General features: G+C 37.0%; 1 protein-coding gene and 1 non-coding gene across 3 annotated transcripts in view; both read left to right on the forward strand.

Annotated features, from left to right (window-relative positions):
• SGCZ (sarcoglycan zeta) overlaps positions 1 to 19,013 on the forward strand; it is a 1,232,459-nt gene that overhangs the window by 793,024 nt on the left and 420,422 nt on the right. The gene's annotated exons all lie outside the window — the stretch shown is intronic.
• On the forward strand, positions 16,568 to 16,673 carry LOC127487311 (U6 spliceosomal RNA). The gene has a single exon (XR_007914074.1). It is a non-coding gene; the product is annotated as a U6 spliceosomal RNA (small nuclear RNA).

The raw sequence follows: 19,013 nt of genomic DNA on the forward strand, positions 1-19,013 counted from the left end.
TGATTAGACCTGGTGTTTGTGAGAGAGGAATCAAGGATGAAAACATAGTGTTTGTAATGAGCAATTGGAAAGACAGTTTGGCATATGGGGAAGATCAGAGCTTGTCTTGTTGGTTTTGAGTTTTTCATTTGGCATTTTGGTGAGGTTGTCCATCAGAACAGAGGTTCAAAGTTGACAAGTCTTAGAATATAAAGATATTTAAATCTTTGAGACTGCCCTAAGCTCACTAGGCAAGATTATGTGACTAGAAAATTACAGAGATCTAAGAACTGGACCCCATGAACACCAAAGTTTAAAAGAAAGGAGACTGCAGAGGAGACCTGAAAAATCCTGGTGGGTGGATGAGCTGGATAGAAAAACAGTGTATGATCTGATGAAAACATATGGTTTTTGAAAGGACAAGAGATGCATATATGTTAACTGCTATTGTTCATTTAAATAAAGAACTGCAGTGGGTGTTGACAAGGAAATTTAGATACATAGAAATCACTGGTGTCCTCCACAAGAACAATCTAATTGGAGGTCAGGCAGATCAAACCAGAATAAATCCCAGAAAGAAAAAAAGAAGAAAGACATTTGAGATAGAGTGAAAAATACAGATCAGGGGTTTAGTCTGTGAAGGGAAATAAAGAATTAGGTGTCCAGGTAAACCAAGAAAGGCATGAGGAATCAAGGGAATGACTTATTTTTTTAAAATGAAAGAAATAATAGCTTGCTTTATTTGTTTGGTTGCTTCTTTAATAGCAATGAGATGATACGGTAGAGAGAGAAAATGATGTTAAAGAGATGAGAGAGACTTCTAGGTTCTTGAGTAGGTAAGAGGTGATATAAATAAATGCAGAAACAGAGGGGTTTGTGGGTAGAGGATCTTTTCTGATTACCTTTCATCAAATGAGAAAGTGACAGGTGAGAAACAAGTTGAGAAATTTGTGAAGGTCATATGGTCACATAGGCCTGTGAGAGAATAAAGGTTGTAGGGCAGTTCTCAGCTGTTAGCTTTCTTGAGACTCATCTAGAGGGCTTGTTACAACACTGAGTGCTGAACCCTGTGTTTCTAATTCCGTAGGTATGGGGTACGAGTGAGGGTCTAAGGAATTTTCCCCTGAAATTGATACTGCTGGTCCAGAAACCAGTCCCTGAGCACCATTGCACTGGGAAAGAGAGAGGGATTACCTAGGAAGTTAAGGGTCCAGTTGAGACCAAGGAGACCAATATTTTCAATTTCCTGGCACAATGGTTAACTAGCATGACCTGCAGATGTATCATCTAAACTATATCCTAAGAATAAAAGAGGAAGAGAAATCTGCATATGAGATATTAGTACAGCACTTGTGAGAAAGTCAAGGAAAGTAAAAACAGATGATTTAATTTACATTTTGAATTAGGTATGATGCTGGATATACACTTTTGTCTTTAAAAAAGATTTATTTTATTTACTTGAAAGATAGACTGAGAAAGACAGAGGTAGAAAGAGACAGAGAGGGAGAAAGAGGTCAATCTTGTGTCTGCTGGTTTACCCCGCAAATGGCCACAATGGCTAGGGCTGGACCAAAAGACTTCTCTGTCTCATTTGCTCTGTGAAAGTCTGCCTTCCAAGTAAATACAAATATTTCTTTTTAAAAAGGAAAGAATGCTTTAAAGCCTTAATAAATAATCTTCAGTGTACTTAATAATCTTTGATAACTCAGAAATAAAAAAAAAAAGATGCTTAGGAGTATAAAGTAAGGATAACAGACTGAAAAGCATAATCTAATTTTCAGATTCCAAGTGAAAAAATAGGTAAAATTAATTTTTCTTTTGATGATAAAGGTTAGATGTTGAAACCAAAGAATTACAAATCACAGTTTATAAAGGAAAAAGCAAGTGTTTATTGATTTCACATATAGTAGTTCAAATAAAGATAGCAGGAAGTACATAAAGAGCAAATTGGTTTCAGCAGGGGTGAGGTAGGGACAAGGCTAGGACCTCTGTCAGAGGGGAGTGCAGATGTCATCAAGAAGTGGAAGATGTGCATTTATTTAACAAATATTTATTGTACAATTCTAGGCATTGTCACACATACCTAGAATACATCTATAAACAAAATGAACATCTCATGATTCCTATCTTTTGTGACTTGCCAAATAAAGAAAAAACACAAAAAGAAAGAAAGAGTAGGAGAAGGGTAGGAGGGAGAGAGAGAAAAGAACTGAGAGTAAAGAAGGAAGGATGGAGGAGGGGAAGAAGAGAGGAAGGGAGAAAGAAGGCAGACCAACGTTGTAATCTTATGTAAAGAATCATAGCAGCCGCTGACTGATAATAACCAGTAACTCAATCAAGAAATCAATATAGGAGAGAGCTATTTGAAAAACTATGAGTGAGGATAATTTATAGAAATGAATGAAAAATGAAAACTCTACTAAAAGGACACATAGATTTAAAATGCAATGAGTTAATTTATACATTTTGCCCCATAAAGTAATATTTCCAATCTGCCTTCATAATATATTTTTAAAATTGAAGACTTTTAAATGATTGTTTATCATAAATATCTTCAAACAAGGCTATAAATGAGATAATTTATTTTAAATATCCAATAACAAGTCTTAAAAATTATTCTGAGTTGAATCATTATTGCCATAGTATTACACTTTAGAATTAGTGTGCTTATAATAACAAAAATACATTGTTTAAATTCCAAACTCTGTGAAAAGTTAAATTATAGATATAAACCTAAATGAGATGAAGGGTTCATTCTCTTCTAATAAATTCATGTGTATTTGAATAAATATTATTTTATTACTGGAGCAAGACAAGGTTCAGCATCAATTCTTTTCCTATTTTTCATGTTTATGGACATAAGCACAGTAAAATCTTGCACTTAAGAAGAAGTAAAATGAAATAAAAGTCTTTTTTCATAGCAATGTCATAGAATTATTTGAAATCCTTCAGAGATACATCAAAAGAAGTACAAGGCTCCATCATGAGACATGGTTATTAATGATTTACTATCTAACAATTCTAGCAGTTCCACCTTCAATTTTGTTGAAGGCAAAGAATTGTGAACCACGTGAAAAGCAAGATAATTTGTTATCTCCTTATTAGAGTTGCTGAATTTCTCTATGTTAAGATACTATTAAGAAAACTATCAAATCAAATGATTATCAATTATACCCTTGTTTTTTACACATAAATGCATGTCTTTTATGCAGTATTCAAAGTGATGTTTTATTTCAACATACATTTGCAATATATTTTCTTAAAATATTGTTCTATTGTATATCTTAAATATCTTTTGATACAAATGTTTTAGTTGTATACAGAATATTAAACAAATGGCAAACAAATCTGCTAAATAACCAAATTAGCAAAGCTGGACATCACTTAGAAAAGCCCTACACATCACTGTCATACCTCTTTTCTTCTAGAAATATCTGATGCATGATTGTGTTTTCAGAAACATTAAAGAAAATTTAGCAATAACTCACAAACCTCATTATATAGATTACTAATGAGAGTTAAGTTTAAAAGCATTCAGCTCTTTCATACGATTATTCTATCATTATGTAAATTACAAAAGCGAAAATTGATTCACTTTAATATTAATTTATAAGTATGCAATTCAGTGGGTATTACCTTTTTAAGTTCTTTATCAAGAGGTGTCATAATAGAATAACAGCTCCCAAAGTTATCCATATATTCAGATCTTGTGAATATGTTGCATTACGTGGCAATAGTGAATTAAAGTTGCAGACATAATTAACTCTGCTCATCAGACCTTTAGAAGGGGAGATAATTCTCCATTATCCAAGTAGTGTGATTGTAAGTATCGTTACAAGTAGAAAAAGGAAGCAAAAGAGTCAGAGCAATTCAAAGCTGTGGCGCTACTGGGTTGATGTTAGTTAAGGGACCCTGAGCTCATAGAGGCCGCATGTGGATCCTGAAAGAAGCATGCAAAGGGATTGTCTCTTGGAGCCGCTGGAGGAGCACAGCCTTGCTAGAACATTGACTTTAGCCCATTGAGACCAACTTTGCACTCCTGAGCTCAAGAACTTTAAAATAATAATTGTCATAGTTGTAAGTCATTAAATTGCCATAATTTGTTAAAAAACAGCAATAGTGTACCAACTGTACTAATGCTGATAAATAATCAAAGTCATGGTTTACTTTGTGTTAAATATTTGTATTTGCTTCTGAACCCCTGTGTCTTTTTTTTTAAAGATTTATTTATTTATTTGAAAGGGAGAGGGAGAGAGCAAGAGAGAGAGAGAGCAAGAGAGAGAGAGAGAGCGATAGAGAAAGATCTTCCATCCAGTGGTTTACTCCCCGAATGGCTGCAACGGCTGGGGCTGGGCTGATCAGAATCCGGGAGCCAGGAGCCCCTTCCCAGTCTCACATATGAGTGCAGGGGCCCAAACACTTGTGCCACCTTCTGCTGCTTTCTCAGGCCACAGAAGGAGCTAGATTAGAAGTGGAGCAGCTGAGATTTGAACCAGTGCCCATATTGGATGCTGGCACTGCAGGTGGCAGCTTTACCTGCTATGCCACAGTGCTGGTCCTGTGTCTTTGAGAGGAGTAAATAAGAATAATGTATACAAATTCAGAAACTCCATACTTCATTGAGTATTTCTATATGAATTCCCTTTATACTCAAGGAAATAACAGCAAATAAACCAGGAATATGCTACTAAAATTTAATTAAGTAGCTAGTAATAAATTTTTAAGTTGGAAAGAATGTAATAAACACTTTATAATATCAAATAAGATAACACTTTTAGTGATTACGATCCACATTTTGCTTCAAACTTAATCTTACCCACCCTATTGAAAAAGGTGTGCTCCAAACTCAACAAAACTCACAGGCAAATGCTCTGCATTGACTCTTTGCCATATGTCTTGACAAAATTAGTATTCACAGAACCATTTTGACTATTTAAAATATGTTTCTTCCCCTCTAGTGAGACATTCTATTATAAAAAGTAGCAGGCTGTGAGTATTTAATCTGCTATAAGCCTGAATATTAAAATGTGGTAGATTCAATTTACTGTAAACTACGCAATATGAGGGGAAAACAAAATTAAAGGAACCTGTACCAATATAATGATAAATGAAGATCATTATGCTTTATGAAAAAGTTAGATAGAATTATATTTATTCAAGAGTACATTAATACAAAATGTGTACACTCATGTACGTATATATATGTATACACATATATATATACACACACACACTCAAAAAATTACTGTGTTTTTTAACAGTTCTTTCAGAGTCATTGACTTTGATAGGAGAAAGACTGAAGATAGTTAAATTTTACAAATTTATTGGAGCCAGGATGAAGATCCCAGAAGCAGGAAACTTTCCAGACTAAAGATGATTTGGAAGGCCCCCATGACACCACACATACAGATTGTATTAATAGCCAGAGAAAAGGAAGTGTCATAGAGAAACAACATGATTATCTGCAATGGGCATTTGACTTTTATGGACATTATCAGAGTAGTTGGCAGTCTGTGACTGGCTGAACTCAACTGTGATTGGCTGACACCTGGCTGCTAGATTACAAAGGTATATTGAGGATAGCTTGCGATTCATTTATACAGTAAGGCAGTTTGCAGTTCACCATGTATGGAGGTCACTTGGGAACACACTTAACATTAAAGTAGGGAAGCTGGTAGAGGCCAAATTTATTTTGGTTTAATATCATGTATCAAATTAGAACACTTGTCTATTGCAAGGAAAAAGGCATGACAGGATTTAGGCAAATGAGAAACTTGTAAACTGTACGACAATGTCCTATGAATTAAGAAATATAACTAATTCAGTTATCTGTGACTGTCATATAAAATCAGTGATTTTGAAAATCAAATTCAATGAGCTTTAGCACAACAGATATTTTGGAGCAAGAATTCAATTTTATCGGTTTATTTATATTTATTTGTAAAGGTTTATTTGAAAGGCAGGGTTACAGAGAAAGCTAGTGAGAGACAGACATACAGCTCTTCCTTCTGCTGGTTAACTCCCCAAATGGCCACGACTGCCAGAGATAAGCCAATCTGAAGCCAGGAGCCTGGAGCTTCATCCATGTCTCTCACATGGGTGCAGGGGCCAAGTACGTGGGCCATATTCCCTTGTTTCCTCAGGTACTTTAGCAAGGAGCTGCGTCGGAAGTGGAGCAGACAGATGTTGAACTAGCGTCCATACGGGATGCTGGCATATCTGGCAGCAGCTTTACTCATTACTCTACAGCACAGACCCCAAGATTTAAATTTAAATACTTATATTGAATTGCCTGATAGAGAAATGGTCTCCTCTGCGAGGTAGTTGTTTGTAATAAATGGTTCAGGATGCTTGTAAAAAAAAATCCAAATGACACTTGCTATTAATGTTTTCCTCCATGCTCCTGCAGGGCTTAGTACCTAAATGATAGAAGGCTATATTATATTTCTACTTCTCAACCTACATCCCAGATTCCTATACCATGAAATATTTTGTTTGTCTCACATTGTGCCATCCAAGTTCTTTGCCACTGTAGTCTCGACTGTCTACCCAACCATCACCTCAGCTCATTAAGGGCCCTTAAGGATGGTATCAGTTATCATTCTGTGATCACCCAGCAAGGGTTTGTCCATTTAAATTTTAAGACCACATCCTGTTTAAAAAAATATTTATTTGAAAGACAGAGATATATAGAGATCTTCCATTCACTGGTTTACTCCCCAGATCCTACAACATTCAGGACTGGGTGAGGCTGAAGTCGGGAGCTCAGAACTGAAAGCACTTCTCCATGTGAGTGGCAGGAACTCAAGCACTTCAGCTATCACTGCTGTCTTCCCGGGTCTGTTAATAGCAGGAAGCTGGAAATGGAAGCAGCACTGGAACTCAGACAATCCAGCACCTGCTGTAGGCGTCCCAGGAGACATCTAAAATGGTGTCTCAGAAGCTATTCCAATACTTATGCCAGCCACAGCTTTTTTATGGTTTTAAACAAAAATATAATTTTTTTCAAAAGTTTATTCCATGTCTTTATTATGGCAGGAGCAATTATCTTTTATAAATTTCTTAATTTTAATTGGAAGAATATCCTACATTAGAATTATAATGAGTTTTTCTGCACTTTGACCTTAGCAGAGCAATTAAAGTCTAGTTTATTTCCTATCTTATAAATTCATTGAAGGATTAAATGAGAAAATATATGTAGGATGCTTAATACAGTTTCTAATGCACATTGATCATGTTTAGCTGTATTTTGAGTTCACACTAACAGCACACAATCAGTCCAATAGCTTCCTGAGACCTAGAGCCAGAATTTTCCAACAATACTAAACTATATTGGGGCAGGTGCTGTGGCACTGTGGGTTAAAGACCTGGTTAAAGTGCTGGCATCCCATATGGGCACCAGTTCTAGTCCCGGCTGCTCCACTTCTGATCCAGCTCTCTGCTATGGCCTGGGATAGCAGTAGAAGATGGCCCAAGTCCTTGGGCCCCTGCACCCACGTGGGAGACCCAGAAGAAACTCTTGGCTCCCAGCTTTGGATCGGCGCAGCTCTGGCTGTTGCAGCCATCTGAGGAGTGAACCAGCGATGAAAAACTTCTGTCTCTACCTTTCTCTGTAACTCGGTATTTCAAATAAATAAAATAAATCTTTAAACAAATTAAACTATAAGGTAATCTTGTTCAAGTTTTCAGTTGGGTTAAGTGCTTGATCCATACTATGTGAATTATGTCAGTCAATGTGCTAATTAATTTAGTAGTCATATGTTTTCTAGTAATCTTCACTCGATGAAAGCAGTAATGTATTAATTTAAAAATCTGATAGTAGCTATGTCTGCTATTGGAACCAATGACAAATTTTTCATTATTTGGGTATTTTGAAGGAAACTGATATATATTCTCCAAAGATAATTATCCTCTGCATGGTGAAATACATATTCTTCTTTGACTTTTCCCTGATAAACTCTACAGTCGCATGGTAGTTGTATCCAAATTCTGTGATATATATATAAAATAATCCCCCATAAATTCAAATTCATGCCCATGACCAGGTATTAAATTAGTAGTCAAGGGTCAACATGACACTATGTCCTGAAAGGTGGTTAAAACACCTATGACAAACACAAGGATGTTACATGATGTTTGAGATAGTTCCAGAGTTACCTCTAAATTCAGAAGAAAAAAAATTAAAAGGAACAATGTTTGTGGCAATTAAATAGTGCTGTATCCTTATGACTTTATCTTGTGCCTTGGTCAAATTAAAGCCTAATACTAACACTACAGAGTCTAATGATGATTAGTAAGGTTGTGGACAGGTAAAAACCTATTGCAGGCTATTGTAGAAATCAACTAAGCAGCCATTTCAAATCCATATGCATTCTTTTGGTTAAAAGCATTCACAAGTATACAGATTATATAGTCTAGGCCAGTCAAAGCTATTCATTCTCTCTTGATGTGTACATGGGTTCCTAACTCCTTACTTTTGATAGACTAAAATTTTTTTCAACCAAAGCCTGTGTAGTATTGGTAATTTGGAAATATAAAACCAACCCACTTCTTATGAATAGTTGAACAATTGAAATATAATCCAAGAAACCTGTTGGTAGATTTGTGAATGTGTATAATACATGTGTATGCATATATGTACATTCAGTTTTGTTTGGGGTATAATTAGATTGGGAATAAAAGATCATTCTAAGTTTCCCATGAAATTCTGAAACTCATACATAATAGAAAAAGATACATTCCTGAAAGCAAAAGCTGGATTGGGTTGGCCCCTGTAGCTCTTTTATAAATTCTTCTTATTTTTTGAAAGACTGAAGATAGTGATTGAGAGAGACTTTAGAGTGTCCGGGGTCTCCACCTTGTTAATACAGACAAATGGATATCAAAATTTCCTGAGAGGTTTTAAAGATAAGATTATTTAATTCTTCTACAAAAAGGGTGACTTGGGAGAAAATCTTATATGTGTCCTCCTAACTATAGGGGAATGACTACCGCCTCCCCTCTTGTGATAATTGAATAGCTAGGTGCATATCAATTGCATATTCATCAGTTTTAATGCATTTTGTGCTGCTATAACAGAGTATCTGGGATAGAGACATTTGTCTCACAGTTCTGAAGACTGGGAAGTACAAGATCACAGGACTCCTGGTGAGGGCTTTCTTGATGTTTTCATGCCATGGTGGAAGGTAGAAGGGCAGGGTACTTACCTGTTCACTTACTAGGAACAGATTTCAGCCATGGATAACTAAGCTGTTCCTGCTATAATTACTTTAGTATATTGTAAAGAGTAGAATGCTCATGACCCAACTACTTCTTAAACATCTCATCTCCTGCAGCAGTTGAGGTGTTGTTTGGGGCACCCACATCCATTTCCCTGGTGACTGGGTTTGAGTAATGGCTCTGCCTCTGACTGTAGCTTCCCACTGTTGCATATACAAAGAAACAGTAAATGATGCCCAAGTATCTGCTTCCTGCCAGCCTTGTGCAAGAACCAACTGGAGCTCCAAGCTCTTGGTATTAGCCTGGCCCAACACTAGCTATTGTGGGAGTGAACCAGAGGTTGGAAGATACCTCTGTCCGTCTCTTTCCTTCTCCAGATACACTGTCAATATTGCTTTAGATATAGACACAAATGAGTATTAACATCTCTCAGTCTTTCAAATTAATAATGACATCAACAGTGGTGCAGTGGAATGCTGGGCTAGGTAAGATGTATAGAGGAGAGGCCAATGTTGCGGTGCAACAGGTAAAGCCGCCATCTACAATGCTGGCATCCCATATGGGTGCCTGTTTGAGTCCTGGCTGTTTACCTTCCAGTCTAACTCTCTGCTAATGGCCTGGGAAAAAACAGCAGAGGATGGCCCAAGTGCCGGGCCCCTGCTACCCATCATTCTGACTTTCAAGTAAATAAATAAATTAACCTTTAAAGACACATTACTAATTCATCTAGATCAGGAAGAGCTCTAGCTTAAGATGAAAGCAAAGAAAAAGGAAAAATTCCAATACTGCACTGTCAGAATCCTATTTAAGGGGGCAGGTGTTGTCACACCACAGTTAAGAAACAGCCTGCAATGTCAGCATCACCTATGGGAGTGCTGAATCAAGTACAGAAGATGGCCCAAGTACTTGTGGGACACTTGGGTGGATTTCCACGTTCCTGGCTTCAGGCTAGCTCAGCTCTGGCCATTGCAGCCATTTGGGGAGTCAATCAGTGGACGGAAAGACTGTTTCTCACTCTCTCTGTGTCACCCTAACTTTCAAATACATACAATAAATCTGAAAAAAAATCCTGTTTTGGAATGTTGATATTTACCTTATTACTTATGAGAAGTATCCAAGTGTTTTAAAGCAGAGCTACTTGATAACCATATGTACTTTTCATTAGACCATTCTGGGTCTGCACAGACGTTGGTTAGCAGAACCCTGTAGGGTTTAGAGAGTCTCACCATAAGCCAGGTGGGAGATGCTAACAGACTGGAATCCCCCGATATTCATGCAGTCAGAAAGACAAAATGCCTTCACAAAATACAGACCAGCTAAAGTCTGATAAGCCTTGGTAGAGATGAGAATGTGTTGGGAGAAGGAAATATCAAGGAGGACTTTTAGATGTTCAAGATAGGGAGAAGTTGGTTGTCATTCTCTGACAGTGAAGCACACAGGAGGAATATGTAATCGTTAAAATATCACAGATTAGGAGAGCTGAAGCTGAGACAGAAGAGAGGGTGATGATGGCAATAGTGGCCGTGAGAGCAGAAATATGGCAAGTTCAGTTTGATTGGCAGCTGACAGGGAATGGGACACTTGAGTGGCAGAGCTTTTGTGTTTCTTCTTGGAACCTTATTCTACTTGAAAGAGTAAATATCCATGCCTCATTCAGAATTTCAAATTTGAGTCACTCTAAATTGAATAGGAACTAGTATAATGAAACTGGTGATGTAGTACTCACACACTTTCTTAAATTATATTTACTTATTTTGAAAGAGTTACAGAGGGGCCGGCGCCATGGCTCACTTGGTTAATCCTCCGCCTGCGGCGCCAGCATCCCGTATGGACACTGGGTTCTAGTCCTGGTTGCTCCTCTTCCAGTCTAGCTCTCTGCTGTGGCCCAGGAAGATAGTGGAGGATGGCCCAAGTGCTTGGGCACCTGCACCCGTGTCGGAGACCAGGAAGTGTCGCTCCCCCATTCGCGGAGGAACAACACAGGACCCTGCGCTGTTCTTTTGTCTGCTCGGCCCTTCCCGGGTTTGCTGCTGGTCCTTGCCGGGTTGGCTGGCAACCCCTCCACCTCTCTGGAGGGGCGGTTCCCCCTGCCACTTTCCCCACTTCCGCGGGGGAGCGGCACACCGCGGGCCAGCTCTCTCGGGGGCTGCACAGGTGTTCCTTCAGATAGATGTTCCTGGTGCATGTTGTCTCTCTCCTCCTTTATAGTCCTCTTCCACCAATCCCAACTCTGCTACCCACACGCTGAGCACGCTGCTCTCCTCCAATCAGGAGCAGGATCAGCTCCTGCAGCTTATTGGTCAAACTGGAGGCAGCTGTGTAGAAGCTGTTTTCTCCTCTCCCAGCGCCATATTGTGGGAGAGCAGATGCATAGAATAAGTCTTAATTCCAGTAACTTAGTCTAGTCCGAGTTGCTCCCCACAAGGAAGAAGTACCTGGCTCCTGGCTTCGGATCGGTGTAGGTCCGGCCGTGGCAGCCATTTGGGGGTGAACCCACGGAAGAAAGACCTTTCCCTCTGTCTCTCTCTCTCTCACTGTCTAACTCTGTCAAATAAAAAAAATTTAAAAAAAATAAAGAGTTACAGAAAGAAGGGGGGGAGGGAGGGAGAGAGAGAGAGAGAAAGAGAGAGGTATACCTTCAATTTGCTTATTCATTCCTCAGATGGCTGCATATTGTTTTGTCAGGCTGAAATCAGGATCAAGGAGCTTCATCCCACGTGGGAGACAGAGGTCCAAAGATTTGGACCATCTTTCATTGCTTTTCCTAGGCCATTAGCAGGGAGCTGGGTTGGTAGTGGAGCAGCCAGGACATCAAATACCACCCATATGGGATGCCGGCTTTGCAGGTTGTGGCTTTACCTGCTACCCCAAAATGCCAGCCCTCACAAAGCACACATCTGATTCATGATGAGCACATTTTTACGATGAAATCTTAATTATAAACAAGTATTTTTATACATATTTTTCTTTTTTACCTTATGAACAATGTGTCTGTCTCTATCAAAATAAGTTCATATCTAGTGTTTCTGTATTTTTAACCATAAATTATGGTGCTGATTTTTACAGACTTTAATGATGAGCCATATTCACTCATGAATATTATGTCTAAAATTTCTTAGAGTTATTGTGTGATTCCTAAGTCAATGGTGACTGGAATTTTATTATTCTATAATGATAAAGGATTTTGCAGTATCTTGGTTTCTGACATATTTTTAAAAATTCTTTCCTATATAAGTCATATAAGTCAAAATTTAAATCAGTTTTGATACACAATCCTGTGAAATATATTTTCCAAGATGAACTAATAAAATGAAATACCAAAGGGGTTCCCCAAGACACCGATTTATAATCTGTCTGTGCAGCACAGGGTTAGCAGATGGAAGCACAGTGTAAAGATGAGTATTTCATTTCTTGTCTTCCTTGCTTCTTGCTTTCAGTAACCTAAAAAATGTATAATTCAAGCAAAGGGAAATGAATACAAATAGATTCAGATATAAAATATATTCAAATGGATATCAGTTTTGCTTCATCTATTAAAGGATACAACAAAATTGCATTTTTCAAGGTCTTATAAGTTCTTGTTCACTGGGAAGTACATAAATTTCTTAGATTCCCAAGAGTACTATTTAGTACATTATTGAAATAGCGTCTTGACACTAGTTAGATAGCTCAGTGCTCAAGCAACCTTAGAAATCTGTATCCCCACATCAATTGAATACTCCTAATAATTTACAGGAGCTTGTAGCATATAAGAGATCCCCGAGGCATGGAATATTTGATATTAAGAGGATTTTACATTCTAATCAAGCAGTATATCTGGATATAGGAGAACGAATAACAGGGTTTGTTTCAGTTGCTTACACTGTGCTGTGTGTCTGTTGGGGGTCGTTGTTACGGATTTAAAAGAGTGAGGATCATCAGTTTGTAAACATTCCAACATGTACTTAATAAGAAGTATGCCAAATATTTTCAAGAATAACTAAACCATGTAAGCCAAATGGACATTATTTTAATGATGAGAATAATATCAATTTGAAGATCAATTAAAATAAGGACGTATAATAAAAGAAATTAGATAAAAATATTAGTAGAATAAGAGAGAAATAGTCTTTTCTAAAAAGTTATTTATTTATTTTAAAGGCAGAGTTACAGAGAAAGAGAGAGAGAGGGAGGGAGGGAACCAGGAGCTTGTTCTGGGTATCCCACCCGGGTAGAAGTGGCATAAGCACTTAGGCCATCTTCTGCTGCTATCCCAGACACATTATTAGGGAGCTGGATTGGAAGTAGAGCAGCCAGGGACTCAAACTGGTGCCCATATGGAAGCTAGCTCTACAGGTGGGGACTTCTTATTCTTGCTGCAAATTACTTTAAAATTTTTATGGGAATTTCAAATTTTATGATAGATATCTTTTGTTGTTTGCTTTGTTTTTAGTGGTATATGTTCACTTGTATTATGAACATCAGTGTGAAAAATCAGTGTGAAAATTGTATTCCTGATCTGTTCCTCAAGCTCAGCTAAGTGCTTGTTGAAAGATCAAATCAACACCATTAATTTTAATTTTACACAATTGAGTCAAAGAGGAAGACAATCTGAAGGGATCACATAAATAAGACCAATGTCTGCTAATAGTAATTGATAGAATTAAAAAGGAGAGAGGACCCTACATGGGAAGCAGGATAAACAGCAAACTCAGAATGGCAAATGCCATAAACAGCACTCTGTTCTCAGAATCAGCCCTTAAGGCATTCAGATCTGGCTAAAAAGCCTATGAGAGTTTCTAGGGCCTGGGAAGCCAAGACACTGTGGCAAAAAAATGACCTAAATGTAATATCTCTGTGAATGAGATCCCAGTGGAAAGAATGGGCCATCAGAGAAGCAGGTGCATTTCTCTGAAAGGAGGAGAGGACTTCCACTTGACTGTGGCCTTGTCTAAATAAGGTTGGAGTTTGTGAACTCAAGAGGCTTCCATAGCCTTGGCAGCTCATGACAAGACCCTCACATGATTACTGACATCATAAATAAGAGTGTCAATTGTTAAATCAACAATCGGAGTCACTGTGTACTTAATCTCCATGTAGGATCTCTGTCTTTAATGTGTCGTACTATGTGAATTAATGGTAAAACTAATACTCAAACAGTACTTTATACTTTGTGTGTCTGTGTGGGTGCAAACTGTTGGAATCTTTACTTAGTATATACTAAGTTGATCTTCTGTATATAAAGATAGTTGAACATGAATCTTAATGAAGAATGGGATGGGAGAGGGAGTAGGAGATGGGATGGTTTGTGGGTGGGAGGGTGGTCACGGGGGGAAAACTGCTATAATCCAAAAGCTGTACTATCAAAATTTATATTTATTTAATAAAAGTTTTCTAAAAAAAAGAGGATGACAATCAGCAGGTCTCATTTTGTCCTGAATTTCTTCATGATCCATTTCTGAATGAAGTAAAGCATGCTTTTTAAGACACTCACCATCACACTCAAATGATATTGATGTTTTACAAGAAGAATATGGATGGGTAAATATATTCTATATTTCTATATGCAATAAATAACTTTATGAAGCACAGACAGTATGTGAGCAAGTAAGAAATGCTACCTATGGGAAATATGGATAAAGTTATCCAGCTGAGAAGCAGGAGGGAGGGAATGATCAAGCTGAGGAAGGCTATAAGATCCTATCATCTGCAGTGTTATGCATTAAATATTGTAAAATACCAGTGCCAAATATTTCTCTAGTTTGTATTTTGTTTTTAACATAGCATTCATATGTTTTATGTATAATAAAAATGGAAACAAGTTAGCACATCTTCATTTTTTCCATCTTTTCTTCCTACCCCTCCATGACACCATTTATACACATACACAAACACAGGTGTTAATTAATTCTAATGGACAAATGCAGCCTTGAGGACATAAAAATTAATTTGTGTTAATAAAATGTCATGGTAGGTTGGATCATATTTGTAGTCCTTTTAATAAGAAAGATCTTGTTTAACATTTTGAAGAGACTATGTTATATCCACTTTATAATGGGATGACCACTGGAACAGATTTGTCCATCCACAGGCACAGTGACTATAGTAGTAAAGTAGCTTAGAGTGTTGAATTTTACAAGTCATTGTTCTTATTCTAATGTTTGAATGTAATCATTGCCTCTTAAAAAATGGTTTTGCTGCCGGCGCCGTGGCTCAATAGGCTAATCCTCCACCTTGCGGCGCCGGCACACCGGGTTCTAGTCCCGGTTGGGGCGCCGGATTCTGTCCCGGTTGCCCCTCTTCCAGGCCAGCTCTCTGCTATGGCCAGGGAGTGCAGTGGAGGATGGCCCAGGTGCTTGGGCCCTGCACCCCATGGGAGACCAGGAAAAGCACCTGGCTCCTGGCTCCTGCCAGGATCAGCGCGGTGCGCCGGCTGCAGCGGCGGCCATTGGAGGGTGAACCAACGGCAAAGGAAGACCTTTCTCTCTCTCTGTCTCTCTCTCTCACTGTCCACTCTGCCTGTCAAAAAAAAAAAATGGTTTTGCTAAAATAATTGTCTAATAATTAATTCTTAAGTAAAAAGAGGAATTTTACAGGAATGTATATTGCTCTTTAATATTTAATGAAATTAGGGCCTAAAAAATGTATGTGTTCTGTAAAACTTAATTGCCTCCTGTTCAGTTCTACTGGTTTGCACAATTCTTTTGGTTATCACATATGCTCTAACATCAGTACAACCACAGCATTATCATATTTCTCAGCAGTATCACTATCATTAAATGACACATGACTGTAAATGATTTACAAAAATGGAGGGCAGGGGACCACAGCCAGAAGAAAATTTGTTTAAACTTTCATCAAGGTAAGGTGGCAAAGTTAAAACGGTGTTATCCAATAAGCTATAAATTTAAAAAGTTTTATTTATTTTAGTAAAATAATAGGAATCAGAATAGTTATTTCAAACATTTGCTCATAATATAAAACAGGAAAATACTAATCCATCAGTTTTTAAATTCTGATAATAGGTCAAAAATGATAAAAGTAGCATCAAAGCATGATTGAGATGGAGGGTATAACCAGATGGAGATTTGGGCAGGGAACAATAGAAGCCAGAAAGGTGAATCTTGCATTCAGAACTTTTCCAAATCAGGGGATTTGCCTCTCTGGGGGAAGCAACCAAAAGACTGAGCAGACCTTTGGGAGCCTTGTGGAGTGAGGCAGAGAAGAGCTTCTATTCAAAGCCCATTGAGAGTAGGGACCCCGGTTAACCAGCTGTGCTGTCTATTAACCCCAAAGTACTATGTTCTGAAAGAAAGTGTGAGACAGAAATAAATGTGTCACAACACTTACTACAGTACAGAGATTTCATTCCTTAAAGTAGAGTTACGATGCTCTCTTTGGCAGTACATATACTAAAACTGAGATGACAAAGATGAGATTAGCATGGCCCCTTGTGCAAGGATGACATGCAAATTTGTGTTAGGTTCATAATTTTGAAAAATAGCATTATGCTGGCTCTGTTATGCTAGTTCTCCTAGGTACCTGGAAAAGGCAATTATTTCTAGGGTAGAACAACATCAGATTAAAACTCCAATATTTCATAGGCTTTAAAATACCCAAATATAGTAAGTATCTATGTTTTAAATTATCCTCAGTTAATAAGTTTTACCCTGGGAAAACATAACTGAGATGAATTATTAGTAAATAGAAGAGCAATGGTTTGATACAATGAATATTTCAGGACTTAAACTATAAGAATCTGGAAGAAAAATATGTAATGCTAATCATATTTAAATGACAACAACATATAGTGTTATAGTGTGCACATTGCATTTTGGTCTTATTAAATTTCATATCCCCCCTTGCTTACAAATATTAAAAATATACTTGCAGCCATTTAAGAGGACTTTAGAGTGGTATTATATTATGTTTTGGAATAGAAATAATAAGAAAGCATTTGCAATGAAATCAGGAAATTTTAAAGTGGAATAAAACCAATCCCATTGAGCTGAGTATAAAAGGGATCTCCAGATCTCATATAGTATGGCCAGTAATATGGCTAAGCTAAGACAGAAGACAATCTGGTAACATAGTAAGAGAAAATGATTCCATCATGAAACTAAAAGCCCTTGTATTCAAGATGAGAACTGGAATTCTCAGTTCAGTGACTCAGGGTCACTGCTAGTGTGAACACGTCACTGTCTATCTGGCACGCATAATTCATCCAACATGATTCCTACCTGGTAGGTGATACATTTCAACATGAAAGGCTCTATTGGGCTCAATGAGAGACCCATGTTGATACCTTTGAGTCTATGTGATTTTCCACTTAATGGTTAACATGGAAACCTGATTACTACACGTGAAGTGCAGTTAATTCACTATCTGTGAGAGACCTTTGTTACTGTATTTGAATGTACTGTTTGAGAATTAGGGGATATGTTACTTAGGAAACAGGCTAAGCTGCCGTAGATATAGACACTACAATTAATCTTACTAAGATCTAGTGAAGGATGAAAACATTTGTGATGCTGGAGAAAAGAAAGAAAACTATAGGAAAGTTGTTTGTGGGTGACCTGCTGTAGCAACAAGAAATTTCGGAAGTTCTTGTCATATTAGTCCCAATTTATAAATGAAATAGTAAATAAATTCATGAATGAAGAATGAAAATGCAGATCGCAGAAAAAATGTGATGAAATGTTATGCTAGGAGAGCGTTGGGAGTGAATGGTAGAGGAGAATGACATGTGTCCCAGGACATACTGGTTGCTTCCAAGTTTTTATAATTATGCATACAGCTTCTAAAACATTATTAAGTGTGTTTTTTGTGAACCTATGTTTACCACTCCTTTGAGTAAATACCAGGGGTACAATTGCAGGGTCATATGATAAGAGCATGTTTTCTTTTATAAGAAGTTGCCAAACCATTTCCCTAAGTGGATGAGCCATCTGGTGTTCCTGGCTGCAGTGAAAGAGAGTTCCTGTTCCTCCACATCCTCATCAATATCTGTTGTTGTCTGAATTTTATTTTCATCACTGTTTTATTTCCATTGCTGTTAATTTTTGTATTAATCGTCAAATGAATGCCTTCAAATCATCCCCTGCCTCCTTTCTTGAGCTACTGTCTTTATATATATGTATTATGTATTATATATAATTATATATGAATATTTTAATAATATATAAGTATTGTAGAGATATACATACATACATGTATACATATACATATGTGATATATAATAAAATAATAATCATATAATTATATATAATATATAAATTATATATTGCACATTATAATAGGTTATAATATATTTATATATTTTGTTTATATGTAACATTTATTTATATAGTATATATATATAAAACTTCCTTCTTGTGAGTTCTTGGATATATATATATATGTATATATATTCATACATGTGTATATATATATAAAACTATATTTGAAGGGGTAAAGATTGCAGAGTAAAGAAATAATGCTAAATTAGTGATTATATGAGAAACCTCATTAGCTGATAAGTTATACTAGCTGAAAAATATACTGTTTCCACATGTATACATTTGCTATATTGTCTTCTGTTTTATTAACATAAAATAGTCTGAATATTGTATCCTCATGAAAATCAGAATACTTCAAAAATTGCTATGATGTTTAGAAGTTTAGACTTAACATTTATATGATAATTAGACCTGTAGATTTAGTTAAACAGTACCATTTGTTAGCCTGTTGTACATATCAGTTGAGATAAGTTTAGTAGATGATAAACTACTGAAGGAGAATAAAATAGTGTAAAACTGCTATGAGAGGTATCTAATAAAAATAAGATAATTGTGTCA

Source organism: Oryctolagus cuniculus, chromosome 2 (assembly GCF_051225735.1).
Source record: "Oryctolagus cuniculus isolate XC-2025 breed Fujian yellow rabbit chromosome 2, ASM5122573v1, whole genome shotgun sequence".
Taxonomy (NCBI): Eukaryota; Metazoa; Chordata; class Mammalia; order Lagomorpha; family Leporidae; genus Oryctolagus; species Oryctolagus cuniculus.